This window comes from Camelus bactrianus, chromosome 7 (genome assembly GCF_048773025.1).
Source record: "Camelus bactrianus isolate YW-2024 breed Bactrian camel chromosome 7, ASM4877302v1, whole genome shotgun sequence".
In the NCBI taxonomy this organism is placed as follows: Eukaryota; Metazoa; Chordata; class Mammalia; order Artiodactyla; family Camelidae; genus Camelus; species Camelus bactrianus.
Genome location: NC_133545.1, coordinates 44985765 through 45009470, shown reverse-complemented (window position 1 = coordinate 45009470; position 23706 = coordinate 44985765). Strand labels below are relative to the sequence as shown.

The following is a 23706-nucleotide window of genomic DNA, read 5'->3' as shown; positions in this document are numbered from 1 at the left end:
ACAGGGACTACAGACAATATTTTATAATAACTATAAATGGAGTATAATCTTCAAAAATTGTGAATCACTGTTGTACACCTAAAATTTATATAATATTGTACATCCACCCCAATAAAATGAATAAATAGAAAAATAAAAACAAACAAAAAGCAAATTGATGATCTGTGTTCCCGTCTCTTCCACTAACTCCTAGAAGATTTTTTACTAAAACTAATTTTATCTGAGAAAGAGGAAATACAGTATTCTAAAGCATCCATTTATCAAACTGAAAAAATTTTGTAGAAAGATGGATCTTAATTGTTTGGGAGTTTGCATCTAATGAGAATGTTACAAAGGAGTAGTAACAGAAAATACAAATAAGAAAAACTAAGTCAAAAGTGAGGTGTAAATAAAGTATCAAAACTCTAGCTGGATTCCATCAGGTTAATTTTAAAAAATAATTTTCAGCAGCCAGGACGCTGCTCTTGACTCTGGATTCCCCTACCTTGTGCATTTGTTGCAGACATCAGCTAAACCAGGGGTTTTAGTACACTGAGGGTGTTTCAACATACCATTTTGTATTTAACATCTGTCATCAAAGAAGTCCTATCTCTGTGCAAATGGCAACTCCCTCACCTCATAGCACAGAGCCATGTCAATCATACCTCCTGAAAATGAGAAGCATCCCAGTTTCCAGACCCAGGTCAGACTTCAAAGCTTATTCACTGCTTAGCAGGAGCTGATGCCAATTTTGAATCATATTACTGGATGTGGAAGATGTATTTTTCAGAGATAATGCCCTCAAATCTTATTCCAAAGTTATCTTACAAAGTGACACTTACACTTCTGCATTGATTGGTGGGATCTATGTTCCCTTCTTTTGACCCTGGGTGGGCTGTGACCATTCTAGAAGCGATGCTGTGTAATTTCCAAGACTTTGTTAGAAATGGTGGTCCAGCTTCCACTTGATGCTCTCTCTCTCAGGATGCTAGCTCTCCAACTGAGCCATCAGGATGTGAGGAAGGCAATGCGGAGAGAACACATGGAGGGACCCATTTGAAAAGAACTGAGAACCTGGCCAGCAGACAGCTGGCGTCAACTCCCAGACATGTGGGTTGCAAGCCTTCAAATGTTCCCACTCCCAGCCTTTTCACAGTCCTGGGGGACACTGAGTGGAGCAAAGATGAGCTCTCTACAAATTGCAGCCTTGAGAGCTGAGTAAATGTCACTGTCTTAACTCACCAAGTTTCAGGGTTGTTTGTTACACAGCCTCAGAGGACTGAAACACTAGGCAGGAACTCTTGGCCAACCTCCGGGCTAGTTAGGTGCGAAGCATGAGAACATGGGGTCAAAAAGACCCAGTTCGATCAGCAGTCACAACCCTCAGGCCAGCAGGCTCCTCCTACCAGAGCATCCAACTCCTGTCATGTAGGTCAGACTTGGATGAGGGCTCCTCGGTCAGCAAACCCAGACCTCCCTCAGAAAGTCACTTATGTGAAGCACACAGTAGATTGTATAAGCCAATTAGCTGACCAAGGCGGGTATGCGTCTGAAAGGGACGGACAGACCATAAATGAGACACTGGAAATCTAAAACTGGGCACAAAGATGAAAAGACAAACCCCTTAAGAACCTTTTAAATACATCTTTCAACACAGATCTCAAAATCTCTCGCTTCTCGTTTGGCATTTGTCTTCAATAGCTTAAGCAGTGGTTGGCAGTGAGTTTTCAGCTGGCAACTGAGCCACAGAGAACCCGTCTTCCTAAGGTGATCAGGTCAGTCAGTGGGGGCACAAGCAGAACAGGACCCAGGACTGTGCTCCCTGGAGAGGGAACTGAGGTAAAAGTTCTAAGTGGATATATTTAAATATTTCGGAAGAGCAGTTTTATTGTTAAAGAGTCAAAATCCCAAGCACCATTCAATCCTTTGAAAAGACCACTAATTTGAGGAAGAAAGGGTGTAGCTCAGTGGTGGAGCACATGCTTAGCCTGCACAAGATCCTGGGTTCAATCCCTAGTACCTCCACAAAAACAAAAACAAAAACAAAACCCCTCTAACTCTTGGAGCTTGGCCAGAGAGCTGCCTCATTGATCCTGCCGTGCAAAGATCTAGTCTCCAGCACACACAGGAGTGCCTGAAGGCTACCTGTGCCCAGAAACCAGAGGCAATACAGAGAGCAACACTTCATCATTTGAGCTGGAGCAGAACAATGACTGGAAGCCGGGGGGGGGGGAGGGGGGAGAGACTGGACGGGATGGGACGGGACAGGACAGACCAGCAGAGCACTCCTGAAGGCTTCAACTAACCCTGAATGATCATGAAATAAAAGTGCAGCATCCAAACCAGAGCTGGCCAATAGAACTTGGAGTCTGATACTGCAGCCTCAGGCCACATGTGGCTACCAAGCCCTTGAGATGCAGCCAGTACAACTAGGAAACTGAATTTGAAATTTTAATCTATCTTAAATAATTTAAATTTACAAAGCCACATGTGGCTGGCAGCTACCACATCAGACAGCACAGTTTTAGACAACACCACTCTAAACCACTTCTTTTCTCCCTGCTTTCCCTTAGCACAAAGTGAGAATTTGGGACATTTCTGCCTCCTGAAATCTTTCAAGTGTGTTCTCACTCGTACCAACTCTGGAAAAGTCAAAGGCTGACAGCTGAGTCATCCTAAGTGTGGTGGCCAAAACTTAAGAGCATTAAGTCATCCAGGAAATTTTCTTTCCCACTCCCTTCCATTGTCTGGAGAGAGTGAATTAAAGAGTGAAACAGGCTATTAGTTTTCTACATGACGTCAGCAGGGATTTTTAGTTAATAAGCCCTGAAATTTCCAGGTACTTCAAACTGTGTCAGTACAGAGATTAACTTCTCCAACTCATAGTTTCAATAAAAACCCACTAGGAATGTTTCGAAAAGACGTGTGAAGTTCATGTGTCATTTAGGAATGCCTTACAATGGGCGCTCAGTTTAAAGATAATAGTCTATGACATGAGGCAAAAGATCATATTTCAGAACAAAAAAGTGTTATCAATTCAAACAATTATCAGGTGCCTTTTTTTTTTTTTTTTTTTTTTTGGTAGATAAGCAAGTATATTCACCACTTTCTACTATCTTTAGAAGGCAACAAAACTCCATCCTCAGCCAGCCGGGTGTCTTTTCACAGGGAGTGGGGATGGAGGTGTCCCGCACAATTTGCTAAGTTCTAGAAACAGCTCCACAAAGCTGCCCAGGAGTTATCTTTTGGCCTGCAGAAAAGCTGTTAATTTGACAATGAGAAATTTGACAATGAGAAATTCACTAAGAAAACAGCCAATTTCCCAACAGTTTCCAGTCCTCTCCATTCTGACCCTCCTTTCTCCAGTCCTTTCTGGTGAAACATTATAGAACCGCCCTACGAACTTCACCCTTCCCTGCAGTCATCAGACAAGGTAATGCAGACCTCCCAAGAATGTGGCAAAAGTAGGTAAGAAAAAACAGCGGTGCTTGGGTCTTTTAATTAGATGTGTGAATGGAAACTACTGAGGCTGGACATCGCATCTGTGCTGCTGTTACACGTCAGCGGTGACACCAACACACAAACTGGATTTACTGGAAGTGAAGGCAGTTACACCACTAAGACCTCTTCCAATACCTAGACAGATTCTTTCTATCATCTATCTCCCGCCCTCACTCCTTTCTTTTTTCTTCCTTCCTCCCTTCCTTCTTTCCTTCCCTCCTCCCTCCCTCCCTCCCTCTCTTTCCTTTCCTTTCTTTCCTTCCTTCCTCCTTCTCCCCCTCCATCTCCCTCTCTCTCTCTCCCTCCCTCTCCCCCCTTAAAAGAAATCACATAAACAAAGCCTTCTAGCTGATTTGGAGGAAGACGGAAGATAGAGGGAGGGAAGACGCAAGAGCGGTTAGGAGGACAGAGTAGCTGCATCCACCACATTTGTAGCTGGATCCAGTCTGCTCTGCCATCGAAATCCAAGAAAGCACTCCAGGCATCACAAGCTTATCTGCTTATCCAATTAACTCAGAACAAGGTAGTTGTTCACATTTTTGTTTATTCCATAGCAAAAGCGGTCTCGTTTGGTTTGGGTTCTCCTCCTCCTGCCTCTTCCTGTCCTCTATCTTTAAAAGGGTTTATCAGAGCAAAAGCTGCAAAAATCAAAGTTTACTAGTTCAATAGATCAGGGGTTATTAGGTACCACACAGACCAACCTATACAAGCAAACATTAAAAAAAAATAGCTCCTGGAAGGCAGGGTATTTTATGTTATGGATACATGTACACAGTGTTTCAGGAGTTTGATTTTAGCTGCTAACTTAAGCTGTCACTTTTTGGACACTTCTGCTAGTAAGACAGCACACACAGCCTCTGTGTAACATAGCAGCAGACATGACCCTTTCTAGAAACAGCAGCTCATAAAGACTAAGAAATCAAATTTCACATCTGAAAAATAAAGGTGTTATCTTGGATCATAATTATTCAAAATGTGCTCTGCTAAATACCAGTTTCAAAGGGCTCTCTGTGGGAGAAAGAATAGGCCCCCACAGACAAGTCACCTTGGAAAGTGCTGCTTCTAAATTCCCTTTCGAAGACACAGTGTAATACATATTGGCACGTTAAAGGTTCTGAGCAGTCCTACAATTAAAACAAGCAAACAACAACATAAGTCAAATCTGTTAACTTATGTTCAACCCATTCCAAACCTCTCTGACAAGGGAATCTATGCTTTGAGGGGAAACTTCAACATTCCTTCAGCCTGATAACCCAGTGTAGCTTTAAAACTCAGTTATCCTATGAATCTATGAAATGAAATGAACTCTTACCTTTCAAAGCTGGTTTATCTGTCACGCAGATAACAGCTTAACATGCACAGGCACCATTTCTTGGTTATGAATCAGGCTCACAAAAACCAGTAATAACCCTTGGATACCCTTTCCTTATAGTTTCATGTCTAGACTTGAGAGGTCTAAAGAATCATGAGAAACCATGATTATCACATAAAAATCACAAGACTGGGAACATGCTTCCCTATTTGACCCAACCTGCCCTTGAAGTCCCTCCCTGGTCTCTCATTATCATTTATCTTCCCCCAAACCCAACTTCCCCACTCCCTTTCCTCCTTGCTTTTCAGAGTTTACGATTCAGACTCAATCCTTCCCATTTCAGTCAGAAATTACCATAAAGAGCAAACATCTGAATGGGAAGTTTAACATCACCTGGAGGAAGTAGTACCACTCCCGGGAGTGGCACTTCCACTTAACTGGACAAACTGCTCCAAGAAATCTTGTGGGGAATAGCTCAGAAATTAAACACTCACTTAGCTGTGATACAGGACTGCCTAAACACATATCTACAAGCAATCTGCTCTATAGTTACCCAAGTGCACAAGAAATGGGATCAACACTTAGTATTCACTCAGCAAATGTTTATTGATCACTTACTAGCAGTCAGGCACAATTCTAGACATTGGAGGCAAAATAGTGAACAAAGTCTAAAACACTACATTACAAACACCACCACAAAAGAGACTAGAAAATTCAGTAATACCAAGCCATATGACAATTTTGGGGAAAACAATTTCTAAATGGAAGAAGACTGACTTTAAGGAAAAATTCATAACCCTCTTACAAGGTACAAGGGAAGTTTCTGCATCCAAGAGAAGGGCATGGGAAAGGCAACAGATTCTGATTTTCTATCTGCCATTTCCCAGGCACCATGCGAGATACTTTTACACATGTTACATTTTTTAATTCTCAGAACTCTCCTTTGACTTAGGTCCTAAGCTTTACCTTATAGTTAAAACAGTGAGATGGAGCTAGTGGTCAAACTTTTGTAATGTGCCTGATTCTAAATCCATTCTTTTGACACAAGAAGAGTGAGGTGAACCTGAAACCGGGTTCATGGCTACTTCAAAGTTACATTTCTGATATGACTTTATGATGGCAGAGAAAAGATGCCTCAAAGCAGGCGAGGCAGAAGAGTGAAGATCAACAACATATCAAAGAATAATCTTCACAAATGTGTTGGACTCACTGCTCAGCTTCCAAACGTGTTACAAAGCTACAAGAACGGAGGCAGTGTGTACTCGTAGTAAGACAGCCATACAGATAAATGGAATAGAATTAAGAATGCAGAAATTAAACTCCCACGTTTATGGTCAATTCATTCTGACAAAGGTACCAAGACAATTCAATGGGGAAAGGACAGTCTTTTCAACAAATGGTGCTCAGAAAAGTACATGTTCACATGCAAAATGAATGATGACGTTGGACCCCTATCTCATGCCATATGCAAAAATCAAAAGGGACCAAAGTCCTAAATATAAGAGATGAGACTATGAAACTTCGGTAAGAAAATACAGGGATACATTGTCCTGAGCTTGGATTAGGTCATGGTCCCTTAGATATGAGACCTAAAGCAAAAGCAATAAAGAAAAAAATCCCAAGCTGGACTTCATCAAAATTAAAACCTTTTATGCTTCAAAAGATAACATCAAGAGAATGAAAAGACAACCCAAGAATAGGAGAAAACATTTGCAAATCATATAGCTGATATGGGCCTATTTCTAGAATATAGAAAGAATTCTTACAACTCAACAGTGAAAAAAATAACCCAATTTTTTAAGTGGGCAAAAGAACCTAAAAAGACATTTCTCCAAAGGCACACAAAAGGTCAATAAGCACATGAAAAACTGCTTAACATCATTAACCATGGAAGAAATGCAAATCAAAACTATTAAAAAAAATCATTTCATACCCCCTAGGATGGTTACAATTAAAAAAAAAAGAAGCAGCAGCAGCAAACAAACAGGCAGACAGTAACAAGAGTTAGCAAGGAGGCTGAGAAATTGGAACTCTCATACACTTTGGTGGCAATGCATACTTTGGAAAACAGCCTGGCAGTTCCTCAAAGTGTTAAACATAGTTACCATACAAGACAGCAATTCAACCCCGAGGCATATACCCAAGAGACTTGAAAATGTATGTCCACAAAAAATTTGCACAAGAATATTCATAGTAGCATAAATCGTAATAGTTAAAAGGTAGAAAAATCCGCATGTCTATCAACTGATAAATGGATAAACAAAAAGTGGAATATCTACATGCTATGGACTGACTATATAGTCCCCAAATTCATATACTGAAGCCTAATCCCCAATGTGATGGTATTTGGAGGCAGGGCCACTGGGAGGTAATTAGGTCATGAGGGTGGAGCCCTCATGAATGGGATTAGGGCCTTATAAAAAGAAAGCTTGCTTCGGCTCTCTGCTCTCAGCCACATGAAGATTCAACAAGACAACCATCCACAAACCAGCAAGGGGGCTCTCACCAGACTACAGATCTGCAGGCATCTGGTCCTCGGAACTTCCCAGCCTCCAGAACTGTAAGAAATAAATGTTTGTTGTTTAAGCCATCTAATGTACAGTAATTTGTTATAGCAGCCTTGACTAAGATACCGCATAATGAAATAGTATTCAGCTATAAAAAGGAATGAAATATTGAGTCATGATGACCTTGCAGTGCAGATCAACTTGAAAACATTATGCTAAGTGAAGGGAGCCAGATAATAATGGCCACATATTGTATGACTCCATTTACATGAAATGTTCAGAATAAGCAACTACAGAGAGACAGAAAGACGTGTTTGCCAGGGCCTGTAAGGAAGGGGAAACGGGAAAGTATGGGATTTCTTCTTGGGGTGATGGAAATGTTCTAGAATTAGATAGTTGTGATGGTTGCACAATTTTGCGACTGTACTAAAAAATTTTATCACTGTCTTATATACTCTAAAAGGGTAAACTCTGTGATACGACAATTACATATCAATAAAAAATACCCTACCCTCCTAAAAGTAATCTTTGAATCAAACAGAATCAGATATGTAATTATCTATCATCTCCCACAAAAACTACTGGCATGGAGGTGAATCTACCTTTGCTGAATCAGATATGTGACATTGGGACCTAGTCCTAAGATTCAAAAGAGAACTATTCTGTGTACTGAAAGATGAATAAACTCCAACAGAAAGTTTTGAGAACTCTACCATGACTACTTTAAAACAGCATACCCAGTTGAAAACAAATGAGCAAACTTGTATCAATATGCGAGCCTACAACTTCAGGTCAGTCCCTATGAAGCCTTCTGAATCCACGTGCTCTAGTGACCTCATGGAAAAGAAAGAACAAAATAGAAAAAACGTCAAAGTCAAAGGTCAAAGTCAACTTCAACACATGGAAACACCAACACAAATTATGTCAAGATTTGTCAAAGCCGGCTGCCACATCAGTCATCCTAGAACTAGTAAGTAGATGAAGACCCCTCATAACCAGAAATGAAACATGGGGTCCTCCAAGATCTCAAAGGCTTCCTTCTCCCCTGGTAGGCAGCACTGGCTTGCATCACTGCGGGCCTGCTTACAAGCAATCAGGAGTCTAATCAAAACCCTCATGGAATTACTAAAAGCCAAATCTACATATGTGTTAAAACAACCTTCATACGCAAATTTGGATGAGACGTTAAACTGACCTTCAAGCTCCAAAACAGCTAATCTTTGATCTGTATGCTTGCTATACATTTAGCAATGACTCAGGCCCAGACTGGGGAAAAAAAAAAAGTTACTACATCTCTAGTTCTCAGAAATACCACTATGTGGGTTAAAACAGATACACACACAGTTACACAAGCCAACCTGTCACAAGTCAAAAGAACCACCCAAGCTAATGAAAGGCCCGAGTTTCACTGTCTGCAGTCAAAAGAGCAAGACAAACAGAGCAAGCACAGACAAGTCCGACTTTTGAGAAGTGACGTTTCCAAAAAGTAGTTATAAATCAGCTATTTGAAACCCAAAGCACATTTTTGCACTGAAATCTGTAAACTTATGGTCACATACCTGGGTGACATCAGGGAGACCAATGCAATGCCCACGAGGCAGGGAGCTGACAGCACTTCCTACGGGAGAAAACGTCTTCCAGGTTCAACTCCAGAAAGTAGCCCCGTAGCGGCGCCCCGGCCACAGCATGCGGAAGCAGGGTGCTCACTCCCTGGCCCCGACACTCCCCAGATATCCTAAACTGGTGAACAAACAGACCGTGGGCCTCGCTGGGAATCCCACCCTACTCCCATTCAGACGTACACAACCCCTACAGCTTTTTGCTGCTCTCCCAAACTTTTAATTCCACTAAACATCTGCTTATCTGCAAACAGAAGCAAACAGGGGTTCACATCATGGAATTAAAAAAAAAAATTTTTTTGTTAAAGTACAACATGGATTTAGGAAGTCAAATTACTGAATTTTAAAAAAATATATTTCGTAGAGAGGATACATGAAAAGTAATGACTTTCAGCAAATTCTCAAATGTCTCTTGCGGTCAGTAGGAATTCTGTTTCTCATCACCCTTGAGTCCTACAGCCAGCACAGAGGCTGGACACAGCGGCACCTCAAAGACACGCGTGAGATTTCTGTACCTTTAACATCATTACTACTGTGTGTGTAATTTATTTTTAAAATACCTCAGAGTAGCTTTCACACACTGTGAGCGTGCCCTTGAGCAATTTGCCTCTTTGTACCTCCATTTCCTCAACCACAGAACAATTCCCACCCAGAGAATTGCATGACTGAGTGACCAGGGTGGGAGGGAAATTAAGTTTTCAGTGGATACCTTGGTGACTTTAGAATGTGGTTTCACAAATATGTGTCACTCGTTAAACAAAGATGAATGCATCATAGGCTTCATCATTGCAATAAACCCCAAACGAGAGATGGGACATGTATTAAAAACCCCAGACGCCCTCTCTAGCCCTTCTCCCACCATTTCCTTGCCCCATCTCGGGCTCTCCTCAGACTTCCTGGAGCTGCCAGCTCGGCCCCCAGTCCTCAGGCTGACCTAATTGCAGCAGGACCACCTGGTTCTGACCACCTGACAGCCATGCTGTCAACCCTGCAGTTGGTGCCTAATCCCCGCCCTGCCTCAGGATTTCAGGTCAAGGCTCTCCGTCCAACCCCCACCCCCCAGTCAGCTATACTCTCGCTGACCCAGTGCTTCCTGGGTGAAGCGATGACCATGCTCCTCAGAGAAGGTGGCAGGGTTAATTCTGAACTCCAAGCTGGCTTAGCACCTAAGGGTCCATACAAAATGAGGGGAGAGGGAGGCAGGGCTGAGCGACAGTTTTAGGACAAGAAGGAAAGAAAAAGAAAAAGAAAATGGGTAAGTATGACCATCAGAGATACTCTGCAGGACAGCTCCCCTCCCTACACACACAGATCAGAGATGGGACCACGTAAGCCAGTTCTTCTTCACTTTGGGGACAGCAAATATATTCCTGGAAGATAGTGTCCGTCAGTTGTGATAGATTATCTCTCAAGCAAGGGTCTTCACTAATCTCACTTCCTTCCTCAGTTGGTCCACGTAAGAACAGAGGGCACACTTGCTGAACTATCTTTGGGCAGCTCACCATGCCTGGGGGGTCTGGGCTCACGTAGTCTTACTACAGGCACTTACAAGAGGGGCTGCTCTCCTCAGCGCCCTTCTCTCTGAGAACCAGTCTCTCCCTGTGCCCCGCCTCTCCCTGACCACCAGGGTGACCCAAACCAGGGGCAGCCACTGCCCTAGCTAGGCTGAGCCAGTCAGACTCTCTGTGTCCGGAATTCGCAGGTAGACACAGGGACCAAGGCAGACCCTGACGGCCACTGAACTTAGTAGACTCAGAAGTGGGGCTGCCACGGGGAGCTGTTTTTCACGATAAGCAGGGAAAGCAGAGATGGGAGAATGAGATTGCAGCGTGTGCAGACAGAGGGACTGACAGACAGAGACAGGCACACAGAGACAGGAGAGACAAAGGCAGAGTGAGGCACAGAAAGACAGACAGACAACACACACACGTGCAATGAGACAGAGCCAGAGGCAAAGTAAGAGACATGCAAACAGAGAAAAATCAGACGGCAAGGCCGAGGCTGGGAAGGGGCCGCCTGGTGGGGAGAAGGGAGGACTTGACAGATTTCTGCCATGATGGGGGCCCTGCTAAGTGCCAGTTCTCAGTGTCCTGCCCTGGGGCTCTGTGAGCTACCCCTGTGTCAGTCCAATAAATCCTCCATTACCTGATCCAGTTTCAGATACCATATTCCACATGTGAATTTAGAAAAGTAATCTTTTAGTATCAATACCCAATGAGAGGAAGGATTGGCAAATTTTGACACATTGCCGATCACAATATAATTAAGTGAAAATATTTGGACATATTTTAATATTAAATATTTAGCAACTGCTATCAAAATGTTATCAAATATTCTTACTCTTTGACTCAACATGTGTAATAGGGAAAAAGTAACTACAACCTTAATGCTCAACTGAAGACGAAAAGTTAAGCAAGTTAAGACTACAATATATTATTTTATACAATGAATAACATTGCCTCTAAAGATTTATAAAGAATATAACATGTAAGGGGGGAGGGTATAGCTCAGTGGTAGAGCGTGTGCCTCACATGCATGAGGTCCTGGGTTCAATCCCCAATACCTCCCTCAAAAAGTATAAATAAATAAATAAATAAATAAATAAATAAATAAATAAATAAACAAACAAACAAACAAACAAACAAACAAACCTAATTACCTCCTCCCATCAAAAAAAAACTAAAAAAATATATGACATGTAAATTGTTCATGTTTAAAGAAAAATACTAAATACAAAAGTGCACAGAATGATGTAAAATGTATATTGAAAATAAAAATCATGGGAAATACCCAGAGATAACAGGGGTTACATCTGGATGGCAAACCAAAGGGGGCTTTTCCCTCTCTTTTTCTTATTAATCTTTTGTAGTTTCAACATTTTTATAATAAGAATATATTCAAGATGATACATTTAACTTAAAATGAAGGGGGGAAGTAATGAAGAGTCTATCCTCTTACACGTTCATATTTGTTTTTCTCAAGTTGTAATTTCCCTCTTACTATGGTATCCACTATGGATTCCCACACAGAATTACCACTTCGAAGAACCAAGGTCACCCAGTTAAGTTTCTTGACAATATTGTCCCGCTGACATTTATTTCCTAACATTTCCTCGATGCCTGCCCACCTTGTCTCAGGCTGGGTTTATTTAACTGGTGCGGATACTCGGCTGGGCATCTTACTACTTTCTAAGGCAGCCAATTCTATGTTTAAATGTTATGATGGTATCAGTGATATCAAGCTTAATAAGCTACCCCACGGCCTAGCTGAGAGGCTCACCAACCTGATGGTGGTCAGAAGGCTCTTCCATGTCCAAAGAGATGCCCTTTCTCCCAGGGTATTTAGATCTACGGCAGCTCAGGGTTCTGCCTGAAAATCAGATTTGTCCTGTCTCAGGCTGGTTGGTTGTTTTCCTTCTTTAGGGATAATACAAATCAGGTGTGTGTGTATACACACACACACACACACATCAGTTGCTATCAGTGCCCTTTCCACTTCTTTTTAACGTGCATACATATGTATATGCAAAGGGGACAAGGGAGGAGGCATATAAATGTATCACTTTTATTATGTCTTTGGGTCTTTGTAACATAAGGGCACAGTGGACCTACACATAAAATCAACATTCAAAAACTGTTATTAAAGATTACTAAATGGCATGAACACAGAGCTTGGTGTTTTAAATATCACGTATATGAACACAGGAACCAACCACTGAAACAGAAGTTATCCTAGCAGGCCTTTCACTGACTTATAGCACCAAGACCCAGCTCCCCTCAGTTCCCCCTCTCAGCACAGATCCCAGAAGCACGTGCAGACGGAGGGCAATGAGGCCGGTAGACATCCCTGGCTTTGTTATGAGCCATCTGGGCCTCGAGGCACTGGGAGAGATGCCCACCTACGGTAATGTGCAGCAGGCGCCTTTTCAAGAATAGAATAAACAGCACAATTCCAGCCCAAATACTCTGAGACCCGAGGCTTCTTCCTTTACACTTCGATGTGGTTAGAGTTCAGAGAGCTGGCTGGTTGGACAAGTCCAACTTCACAGCCATTATACCCACATTTGTGACATGGAAATGTTGAGCAGAATAATTGTCTTGGTTTCCATGGATCACTTTTAAGACAGGATGGCACACCTGGAGTTAGAAAGATAAAAAGCTTATTCTGTTTCATTAAAAGGCTCCTTAAATAGCTCTAGAGTGAAATCTTATCGGCCCTCAGTTTTACACTGGTGTGATGAAGAGACAGACACAATTACTAGGTGGGTTCCTTTAGCACGGCGTGGTGTGCAGCAGTAACTAGAATTATTTCTTCTTCTTTTTTTTTAGAAGAGAAGAAGTAAAATTGTCTTTATTTGTAGAAGGTAAAATTGTGTACAAATTTAATGATATATAAAATAAAGCTACTAAAATTAACAAGAGAGTTTATCAAGAATATAAGATACAGTATCAATATGTAAAAATTAATTGTATTTCAAATTTTTTCAAAAATAATTAGAAATTAGATTTTTCAATACAATTTACAATACCATCAAATATATAAAATGTTAATGGTAAATCTGAAAAAAATAAGATTAAAAAATTATGTACACTGGAAACTACAAATCATTGCAGAGAGAAGTTTAACAAGACCAAATAAATGGAGACGCATATTATGATCATTTATCAGAAGGTCCAGTATTCTTTTTTCTCCTTTTTCAGTTTTATTAGGTAGAATTATTACAGGTCGATTGCACATACACATTATATTGCAAGTAAATACATATATACAGTAGAATCTACTATTTCTTTATGTCTAGAAAAATAACCCCCCAGGCGTTCTGAATTGAGGAAAATGACAGCAACCTATTTGCAGCTACAGAAGCAGTGTTTAAAAGATGGATACTAATTCATAAAAAGCTCTCCAGTTTGTGTTTTGAACAAGTTAGGTCATGTCATGCCCCTGTTTTAATTTTTTCAGTGGATACTCATTACCTACAAATAATAGATAATCTGGCTGCAAATCAGAATCATCCATGGACATTTTAAAGAAAAATACACACTCAGGCCCTCTTCCTGAAGATGCTGATTCAACAGTACTGGGATCTATGTATGAACTTTTCCCAAAAAAAGCCTTCCAGATGATTAAAATGCAGGGATTGAGAAATACTGACTTGTAAGAGGAAGTCTCAAGTCTACTGTACTACACACAAGCCTTGATTCTCATGGTTATCCACCTCACATCTCCCCTTCCAACAACACCAATCCACCTGCAGCTCCCCACAACCTGTCTCAAAGCCTTTGCAGCAGTCACCCCCACCCCCACTGTACGCATGGCAGAGCAGGCACCCTCTACGTTGCAGCTCCAATGACACTTTCTATCCATTCATCCCTAACATTCCCAGACACACAAGAAAAGAATCTCAGCATACCACTATAGAAAATCATCAAATCACAAAGGAAGAGAGCAAGAGAAGAAAAAAGGAACAAAGGAATTACAGAAGTCAGAAAACAATGAACAAAACTGCAATAAGTACATATGTATCAATAATTATTTTAAATGTAAATGGAATAAATTCTCCAATCAAAAGACACAGAGTGGCATAATGAATAAAAAAACAAGACTCATCATTACTCTGCCTGTAAGACACTCACTTCAGATGCAAGAACATAGAGATTTAAAGTGAAGGGATGGAAAAAAATTTTCCATGCAAACAGAAACCAGAAGAAACCTGGGATAGCTGTATTTATCAGACAAAACAGACTTTAACACAAAGTCTGTAATGAGACAAAGAAAATCATTAAAAAATGATGAAAATCCAACAGAAGAATTGATCCAACAAAATATTTGTAAATGTTTATGCACCCGGCGTAGGGGCACCTAAATATATAAAGCAAATATTAATAGACCTAAAAGGAAAAATAGACAGTAATACAGTAACAGTAGGAGACTTTAACACCCTACTACATCAATGGATAAATCATCTAGACAGAAAATCAGTGAGGAAACACTGGCTTTAAATGACACATTAGATCAAATGGACTTAACATTCCCAGGCTGGCACACACCAGGCTGCCCTTAGACGTACTTTATTCTAGCAATTGGATTAATTATAAATGAAATTGTTTGCATGTCTGTCTCCTTACTGAATTGCAAGCTCCTGAAGGGCAGACACTGTTCTTTTTCATCTTTATACCCTCCAGCTTTGCAGAATACTTGTCATACAATAGGTACTCAATACATTTCTGGTGAATGACCTAATAAATGTGAAAGCAATGTAGCCAAAACCATAACAAAGAATACTGGTGGCATTATTTTATTTCACTTGAGCAAAAGAAAACTTAAATGAATATAAACACTCATTTTAAGCCAATTAGATTGTCCACAGTGTGCCTTGGGTTCTAAGTGTTACTTAATCCTTGAGCAAACTAAAGAGAAAGCTCATGGGAATCTCTGCCTCAGAAGCAGGAGTTTGAGATTTGCAAATGTTAACCACTATATATAAAAGTAGACAAAAAACAAATTCCTTCTGTATAGCACAGGGAACTATATTCAATATCTTGTAATAACCTTTAATGAAAATGAAGGTATGTAAATATACGCATGACTGGGACATTATGCTGTACACCAGAAGTTGACACATTGTAACTGACTATACGTCAATTTAAAAAAAGAAGCAATGCTGTTTTTGTCTACAGCTTATCCCAAGGGGATTCATATGACTTCAATTCTAGTCTCAGACATTGCTGAAAGAAATCTCTGAAAGAAGCTGGCAGGGGAGTTGGCAAGACAAAAATACACTGTATATGCAGTTTAGAGTTTTTCTGAATAGCATTTTGCTAGCTACAGGCTTACAGGATTTAAAATATGACTCAGAATACCAACTGTGATGCCAGCGTTTTTATTCTTAGATTATTTTTTTCGCAGAGAATATGGGCTATAGATTCAACCTACTCAGGCTACAAATTCTCTAAACTTCCTCCAAAAGAACAAAAAAAACACTTGGCATTTCTCCGGGTATTATTTTATTTGCATACGTAGTTATGCTGGTAAAATTTTGGTAACTAAAGAAGAATTAATATCTGAAGCTCTAAATGATTCCTGTGATTACTGCTTAAGTTGGCAAAATATTCTCAAGCACAGAAGAAACTTGCTTATGGAAATGTGCATGGGCGGGTGGTTCCGTTTTTTCCACAGTGGTACGCTTGCTTGTAGTTACATGTGATCTCAGACAAGTGGCAAAGGGACAGTAACAGAAGGACCACAATTCTGAGAGAGAAAATGCAACCAAAGAAAATTCAATGGCATGGTAAAAATATTTTATGCTTTATACCATCTGGGCTTTGCTGCTCAGCACCGTAACTTCTCATTTTCCTGTCTCTTATTTTTAAAAACTCACTTTATTGAAGTATAATTTATATACAATAAAATGCCCCCTTTTAAGGTACATTAGGGTGAGTTTGGACAAATGTGTATCCCTACACAACCACCACTTCAAGCAACACACAGAACATTTCCCTCACCCAGAAAGTTCCCTTATGTCCTTATGTAGTCAACTCCCAGACCCACCTCTCTAATTTCTATCACTATGGTTAGTTTTGTCTGTTCTATGGAATCATGCAGAATGAGCTCTTTCTGTGTCTGATTCTTTCTCTCAATATACTGTTCCTGAGTTCCAGCCACTGTGTTGCTTGTATCAGTGGCCCCTCCTTTTCATTGCTGCATAGTATTCCATGGAACAAATAAATACACCACAATTTCTCTCTGTACCAGTTGAACACACGAGCTGCTTCCAGCTTTTACTTGTTAGAATAAAGCTGCTATGAACATTTGTCTATAGGCCTTTCTTGGGTAAAGGCACAGGAACAGAACTGTTAGTCATAGGGTAAGCCTGCTTAGTGTCAGGAACTGCCTAATTGCTCTCCAAAGTGGCTGTGCCTTTTTATACTCCCACCAGCCATCCCATCAGCCAATCCTGATGGCCTCAGCTGTTTCAGAGCCAAGGCAGCACCCAGTAAGTTTTAGCCATGCTGGTGTAAGTATATACCTCACTGTGGTTTCATTTACAAGGTATGAAATCTGTGTCCTTCAACTTTCAACCTTTTCCTCTTTCTGTAGAACACAGGCAATGTGATATAATGAAAGATCACTAGGTTTAAGGAGTCTTGAATTTTATTACCAACTTTGTCACTAAGTAGTGACATAATGCTATACCATCTATCCTGACCTCAATTTTTCCCTATCTATAAAATGGTTAAGTCAGGCCAAATGAGACTTGTTCTAAAAAAATGAACATAGATGAGTTTGATCAAAAGCAACATATTCCTTTCATAACAGTCAACTATTACTTTTGCATAACATCCCAGTTTTCAAAGAAATTTTATATATCCTATTTAATGCCAAAGGAATAATTCTCTCCAAAACACCACACATTTAAAAGGAAAAGGAAAAGGAAAAGAAAGAAAAGGAAGAAGAACTCAAGAAAGGAGATTCCATTCAAAAGACTCTTGCCTGGTGCTTCAAAGCTGCTCTGCCAAATCAGTGAACCTTAGTGAATTCCTTTCACAGTCATCTGAGCTTAATTCCAAACTCAACCTCTTTTTAAAAACCTTTCTGATTCAAAAAGCATAAATAATCACCTTTGGTCATTTATGTTTTGTTCACTAAGCTTTAAATTGTATGGAGTGACTCAATCTGCAAATCGTTGGGTTTCATTTGCTATTTCGCCTTTTGCATAGACAATATTTCTTTACTGTTGTTAAGCCTCACAGACCTAGCAATGTGCCAAAACTAAGCACATTTCAAGCAAGTCTTCATCCTTTGGGTTCCCACTGGGCAAGGGAAGGGTAAAGTAAAGGTGAAGGCAAAGTTAATGATAGAGGCCGGGAAATACCATACATGCTTTTTTTTTTTTTTTAACTATTTTTTTTTTGAGTTATAGTCAGTTTACTACCATATATTCTTCATGAGGAAACTTAAGGCGTCGGAAGCAAGGGTAAATGGCAAGCAAAGGTGAGGGGGAAAAGCACAGCAAGACATTAAAGGAAATTAGGTTCCAGTTCCAAAAAAATAAGTACTGAAAAAATGCAAATAAAACATCTGGTGTTTAGAGAGAGATGGAGGGTGGGGGAATGACACTTTCTATCTTCAACTCCTGTCTAAACAAATTATATATTGCCAATCCAAGATACAGATTATACTTAACAAAAGTTTCCCATATCTTGTTCTAAAGATATCTCAGAATACGCCAGCAGAAATAGAATAAACCTTTTAGGGCTGACAGCAGAAAAGACATGGGCTTCAGTGGGAGGTCTATTTCAATATGAATGGGGAAAGTTGAGTCGCAGTTGAGAAAGATCACATTATGTATGAAAAATATATGCAGTGTATTCCAAAGGGCCTTATACCTACTGGGGAAATGGAAAAGAATCCACCTACCATCAATTCAGTTGGTCATTAACCTTTCCCGGGTCATTAACCTCTTTAAAATCTAATGAGAGTTATGGTCTAGTCTTCCCAGAGAAACAATCACGTGGCTTTGCACAGCCACAAGAGGACTAGTTCCATGAGGCCTTCCATGGAGCCTTCAGGATTTAGGGACCCGAGGTTTAGAAGGACCCCTGATTCAATCAACCCACCAATGAGATTTCTGCTAATAATAATTCAAATGTGACCTATACCCAAAAATAGGAAGGCAAACTTTTCCTAATCCAAACCCCAAACATATACATGGTGGAAAATGAAGATGATTTTTGTAAATTCCAAGAATCATTTAGCATCCACACACTCAGAGGTACAGAGTGAGATGCAGGGCTGTCCCAGAAATCCGTTCCCCAACCACTGCCTCCTCAGCATCAGGGTGAGCCGAGAGGAATGAGCCGTCATTCGAGTGGGTGGCATCAGTGCCTCCCCTTCTAGAGATGGGCTAGTCTAAAAGGAGAAATTTCTTATGGGGCACAGAGGGAGGAGAGGAAATGGCCGGCAAAAATGTACGTGGGAAGACTGACAGATGTGATTTAATTTGGAAACACTCAGAACTAGAGGTGAAAAAGACAATGTGGGAATTCTGGGTTGTAAGGCAGGAGTCGGTCTGTGGTGGGTAGAACAACGGCCCCCAAATGTATCCACATCCAAATCCCTGGAACCAGTGAGTGTTACCTTACATGGCAAAAAGGATTTTGCAGAGATATTATTAAGTTAAAGCCCTGGAGATGGATTAGTCAGGATTAGCCATGTGGAGCCAGTGGAACCACAGGGTCCTTATAAGAGAGAAGCCGGAGATCAGAGTTAGTAGAGTGCAAGGCAGTGAGATGTGATGATGAAAAAGATGTGATGTAGGATCTTGAGCCAAGGGATGCAGGTGGCCTCTAAAAGTGGGAGAAAGCAAAGAAACAGATTTTCCACAAGAACCTCCAAAAAGAACAGAGCCCTCTAATACCCTGATTTTAGACTTGTGACTTCCAGAACTGTAAGGGAAGAAGTGTGTATTATGTTAAGCCACTAAACTTGGGGCTTAAAACAACTCAATGTTTCAGCAGCAATAGGAAACGAATACACTAGCTGCCTATTTTTTTTAAAGGGGTAAGGAAATGAAGAGAACTATGAAATGGCCCCATATGGAAAAAGTATTTTCTGATGAACATCAAATCCATCCATCAACAAGGCTGAGAATAGCTCAAATGTGGCCCTGAACCCCTAACGTGGGGGAAGTTATGTGGTGTAATGGCAAAACATGGGACTAGGAGTTAGAAAATCTGAGTTCTACCCTTGCTCTTCCATCTACAGCTATGTGACATCAGGCAAGCACAACCGCTTTGGTTTAAAATGAAACATTTAGATGATATGAATCATGTCTCCTTAACACAAGCCAGAAGACTTTCCACTGACTAGTTCTAACCAGTGGTCAGCTTCCCCATGAACTATTTCTGACCTGTCTCATCTTCATCCTTATACCAGCCTGTGAGGTTGGACACACTCTCCCCACATTAACCTTAAAGAGGGCCGGTTATGTGCCCGCCATCAACGAGATTCAAATTCAGGCTTACCTGCCCGGAGGCCTCCTCCTCCTCCCCCGCGCTGTGCTGCCCGCCCTTCCTGGCCAAGGTTCGCACTGTGGGCCTGTGGATCTGAGCTAGGTTAGACCACAGAGCAAGAGGAGACCACCCACCCAGACCAGGAGCGTGGGCATGCTACAGAAAGTGAAAGGAAAAGACAGGGGAGCTCAAACTGCCTTAGAGTCAAGCATTTTAAATGCCAGACATTCAAGAATACACTTTCTGGGATCACTTTCTAAAACAAAAGAAAAATTTCAAGGCACCAAGTGGCCTCCGTGGGCAGACACCATCCTGTTCCGTAAAGCAGAAAGCTGTGCAACAAACCAGCGACCCTCCCCTCCCTCACAACACTCAGTTCCACACTGGGACTACGCGGCTGCAGCAACTCCAGTCTTCACGGTTCACAGGAGGAGAATAAAAAAGGCTGCTGCCCAAAATAGTTTAATAAGGTCAGCAATGATTCATGGAGTAATAACAGGCCAGGCAGGCAGCCGCCTGCAAAACTGGGCCCAGCTGACAGGGGGGTTTCACAGCTCAAGGTGAAATGGAGACTAGAGAGGATATTCATTACATGTGCTCAAGGAGGGGACGATCATTATACTGCCTGCAAACCCCCGGACAGAGAGTCAGAGAGGAGGCAGCTCAGCTCGAAAATTTATTAACACTGTCCCAGAGTTCAGACCAACAGACCCACGAACGTAAAAAGCAGCCGTGCAAACACAGCCCCTCAGAACGTTCTCTCTCTCAATGGACTCTAACGTAGTTCCAGATTTTACTGAAAAAAATGTCATGTGCGTAAGAGGATCTTAGGTTTATGAATAGTTTAAAAGAAGCAGCATGTGTAAAGGAGAAACACCCAGAAAACTATAAAGATCCTGACAAGCATAGGCCAGTCTAAAATCCAAACTAGATTTACCCCACGGTATAGAAAACTTAGGTCGTTAATGACATTTCTGATCATACTTCTGTTCCCAAAGGAAACTAGTAGTTGAGCCAAATGTGAACGATGTTATGCTAAAGAAAGAAAATTTGCTTTCCGTAATTCATTTATTTCAAATTCCAGTTGAGGCAAGTATTTGTATATGCTCCCAGTTCTTTTCCGAAGTCAATGTTTACATACTAGTTATGAGAAAAGAAACAGATGGGTAATTCATAAGTTAGTAACTATCTGCTTTTGCTATCAAATTTGGAAATTCAGATAAACACACCTATACAAAGATATATATGAGAGATAAATGGCATAAATAAAAGGGGTAAACAATATATTCTAAGGTTAGCTGGCGTTACATTGGTTTAGTCTACAAATAGCTCGATTGATAAAATGAGAAAATCAAAGTTTAAAAGAAGGAAGGGACAGAATGTGATGGAGCTGATGGGAAAAGGCAGACTGTATGTGTAATTGATCTAAAATGAGAATCCAAGACAAAGTCAATTTTTCTCAGTTGGAATCAAAAATAAGGGTTTGGAAGTGATAGAAAATAAGGTCACGTGAGGGCAACTTTTTACGTGTCAAAAGTTAAATTCCACCACTTCAATGGCGACCTTACTTGAAAAACACCAATTACCTCAATAAATTTTTATTCAAATATTGCACAACTAAACACAGCATTCTCAGCACCAATCTTATTGACAAGTGTATAAATCTTCTTTGCTGGACACGAGAAGCAGTAATCTTTTCATTGTATTCCTCTCATGTGTCTGATTTAGAAGCTTTAATGACAAATAACCGAGATTCTTGGATCAAAGACAAAATTGTCAGTAATAGAATACAAGTGAAATGAAAACTGTTGTCAAAAATCAGCAACAAGAAAAAACACCCTCACTGACTATTAGAGTACAAGGTAGTGCCAGGCCCAAATGGAAAACAATCCTCACTTAACATGTGCTTTACCAAAAACATATGCAGCTTTACCCCCAAACACTGAGGAGTTGCATAAAGTAGATTATGGTTTTAAAAAGCCTGTGTCCAGGGTGTTCTTCTCAAAATCAAATTAGAAATTAGGATAAACAATACAGGAAACATAGCTTAACTACTCAGGGGGCTTTATCCTCTAAATAAAGACTGTAAAACTGAGTCTGCCATGCAGCTTACCTTTGAGTGAATCTTTTCTAGAAATATTTCCCCTTTGACAAGCAATGTAATGACCTGAGTTTGAATTAGGCTGCACTTTCATTTATATCTTCTATTCCTTGGTGCAGAGTTCAACACCCCAACCTCCAGCAATAGGCAGGTGGAAAAGCCAGAAATTACAGTTTTGCTGAAATACCTTCTACCTGGGAGACTTAATTGTCCCTACGAGACAGGTCTGCTTCATTTTATATAACGCACGATCTTGAAAATTATATATAGTCATTGGAAAGTGATTTACATGAACCTTATAGTGACTCTTTAAGACAATGTGTAAAATATTTTTGAAAAATATGTACAAGGTTGCTCATGACAGAGATGTTTGTACTAGCAAAAACTGCAAAATGGATAAAGAATTAGTTAAATAAGTTATTGTATATCTATACAATAATCTATGGCATCTATTAAAATAATAAAACAGGCATGAAGTTTTTTTAACGTAATAATTACAGAATCACAAGAAGTTGCCAAAACAGAGTAGGGAGGCCAATGTGCTCTTCAACTAGTTCCAACCAACGGCAACATCATGTATAACTGTAGTCAAAAACAAAAAATTAACGTGGCACAATACAATTAACTAGACTGCTGAGTTTACTTGGATCTCACCAGTTTTTACACACACTCACTTTGTGTGCAGGTATGTGTATTGTGTATTATTCTGTAAAATTTTATCACATAACTATACACTCATGTAATCACCACCACAACCAAGATTAAAAACTATTTCATCACCATAAAGAAACTAAGAGAGAGTCTTCTGTAATACTAGAAATGTTCTAGGTGGTGGCTATGCCGTGCATACAAGATTTATACAATTTAGACTATAAGTTATACCTGAATTTAAAAAGAGTGATGATGAAGCTCTGTCGGTTGACATGGATACATGTTTAATATAGATTAGGTTTTTTAAAAAGATACATAACAGTATTTATAGGATGATCCTGTTTTTGTACAATTACATGTTTCTATGTGCCCAGAAAAACAAATCCAAAAACAGCAAAATTTATTTCCTTCTAAAAATTCTGTTTTCTGATATTTATTTTGCAATGAGTAAGAACTACTTTAATGAAGCAGGGGAAAGACTGAAAAGAAAGTACACATGCTCCCAAAGAGGGAAACTTTTTTTTTTAATCACCACCTAATTCATTCTTAGGTTTCTCCTGGCTGAGAGTTAGCTTTAAAATTTCCAATACAATCCCTTTCATCACTCCCCTGAAACACAAAGTCAGTTAGCTTTATAATGAAGGATCTAAAATTATTTTAGGTGCTAAAATTATGCAAATGGATTCCAGGGACCTCACGACGCATAAGACAAAGATTCTGCTCTTAACACAGTCAAAATTGCAATACACCAAGCCAAGTTCTTATGCCAACAGTGAGCATAAAGTCCTGGGAGTAGCTGGGAGAGTAAACAGCCAATTCTGTCTAGCAGCAGAAAGGTGAAGCAATTCTGGACAAAGGATGACCCTGATATGGGTCTTAAAAGCCTATAGCTGAGCTTCTGCCAAGTGAAAAAAAAGTAGGGGAAGAAAAGAGAGTTCATTCCAATCAGAGGCTTGCCTGCAGGCACAGGAACTCTGAGGACCTGCTAGAGGACAGATACAGACAGACTAGGGAAGAAGTGAAG

At 40.3% G+C, this 23706-nt stretch overlaps 1 protein-coding gene and 1 non-coding gene across 7 annotated transcripts in view; one reads left to right on the top strand and one right to left on the bottom strand.

Annotated features, from left to right (window-relative positions):
- OSBPL3 (oxysterol binding protein like 3) overlaps positions 1-23706 on the bottom strand; it is a 162123-nt gene that overhangs the window by 91325 nt on the left and 47092 nt on the right. Inside the window, exon 2 of one of the 6 annotated variants that reach the window (XM_074367332.1) lies at positions 7299-7350. The exons of the other annotated variants lie outside the window; for them this stretch is intronic. The gene's annotated coding sequence lies outside the window, so the exon portion shown is untranslated. The remainder of the gene's footprint in view (positions 1-7298; positions 7351-23706) is intronic. 6 annotated transcript variants of the gene reach the window in all.
- Positions 11414-11486, top strand: TRNAV-CAC (transfer RNA valine (anticodon CAC)). The gene has a single exon. It is a non-coding gene; the product is annotated as a tRNA-Val (tRNA).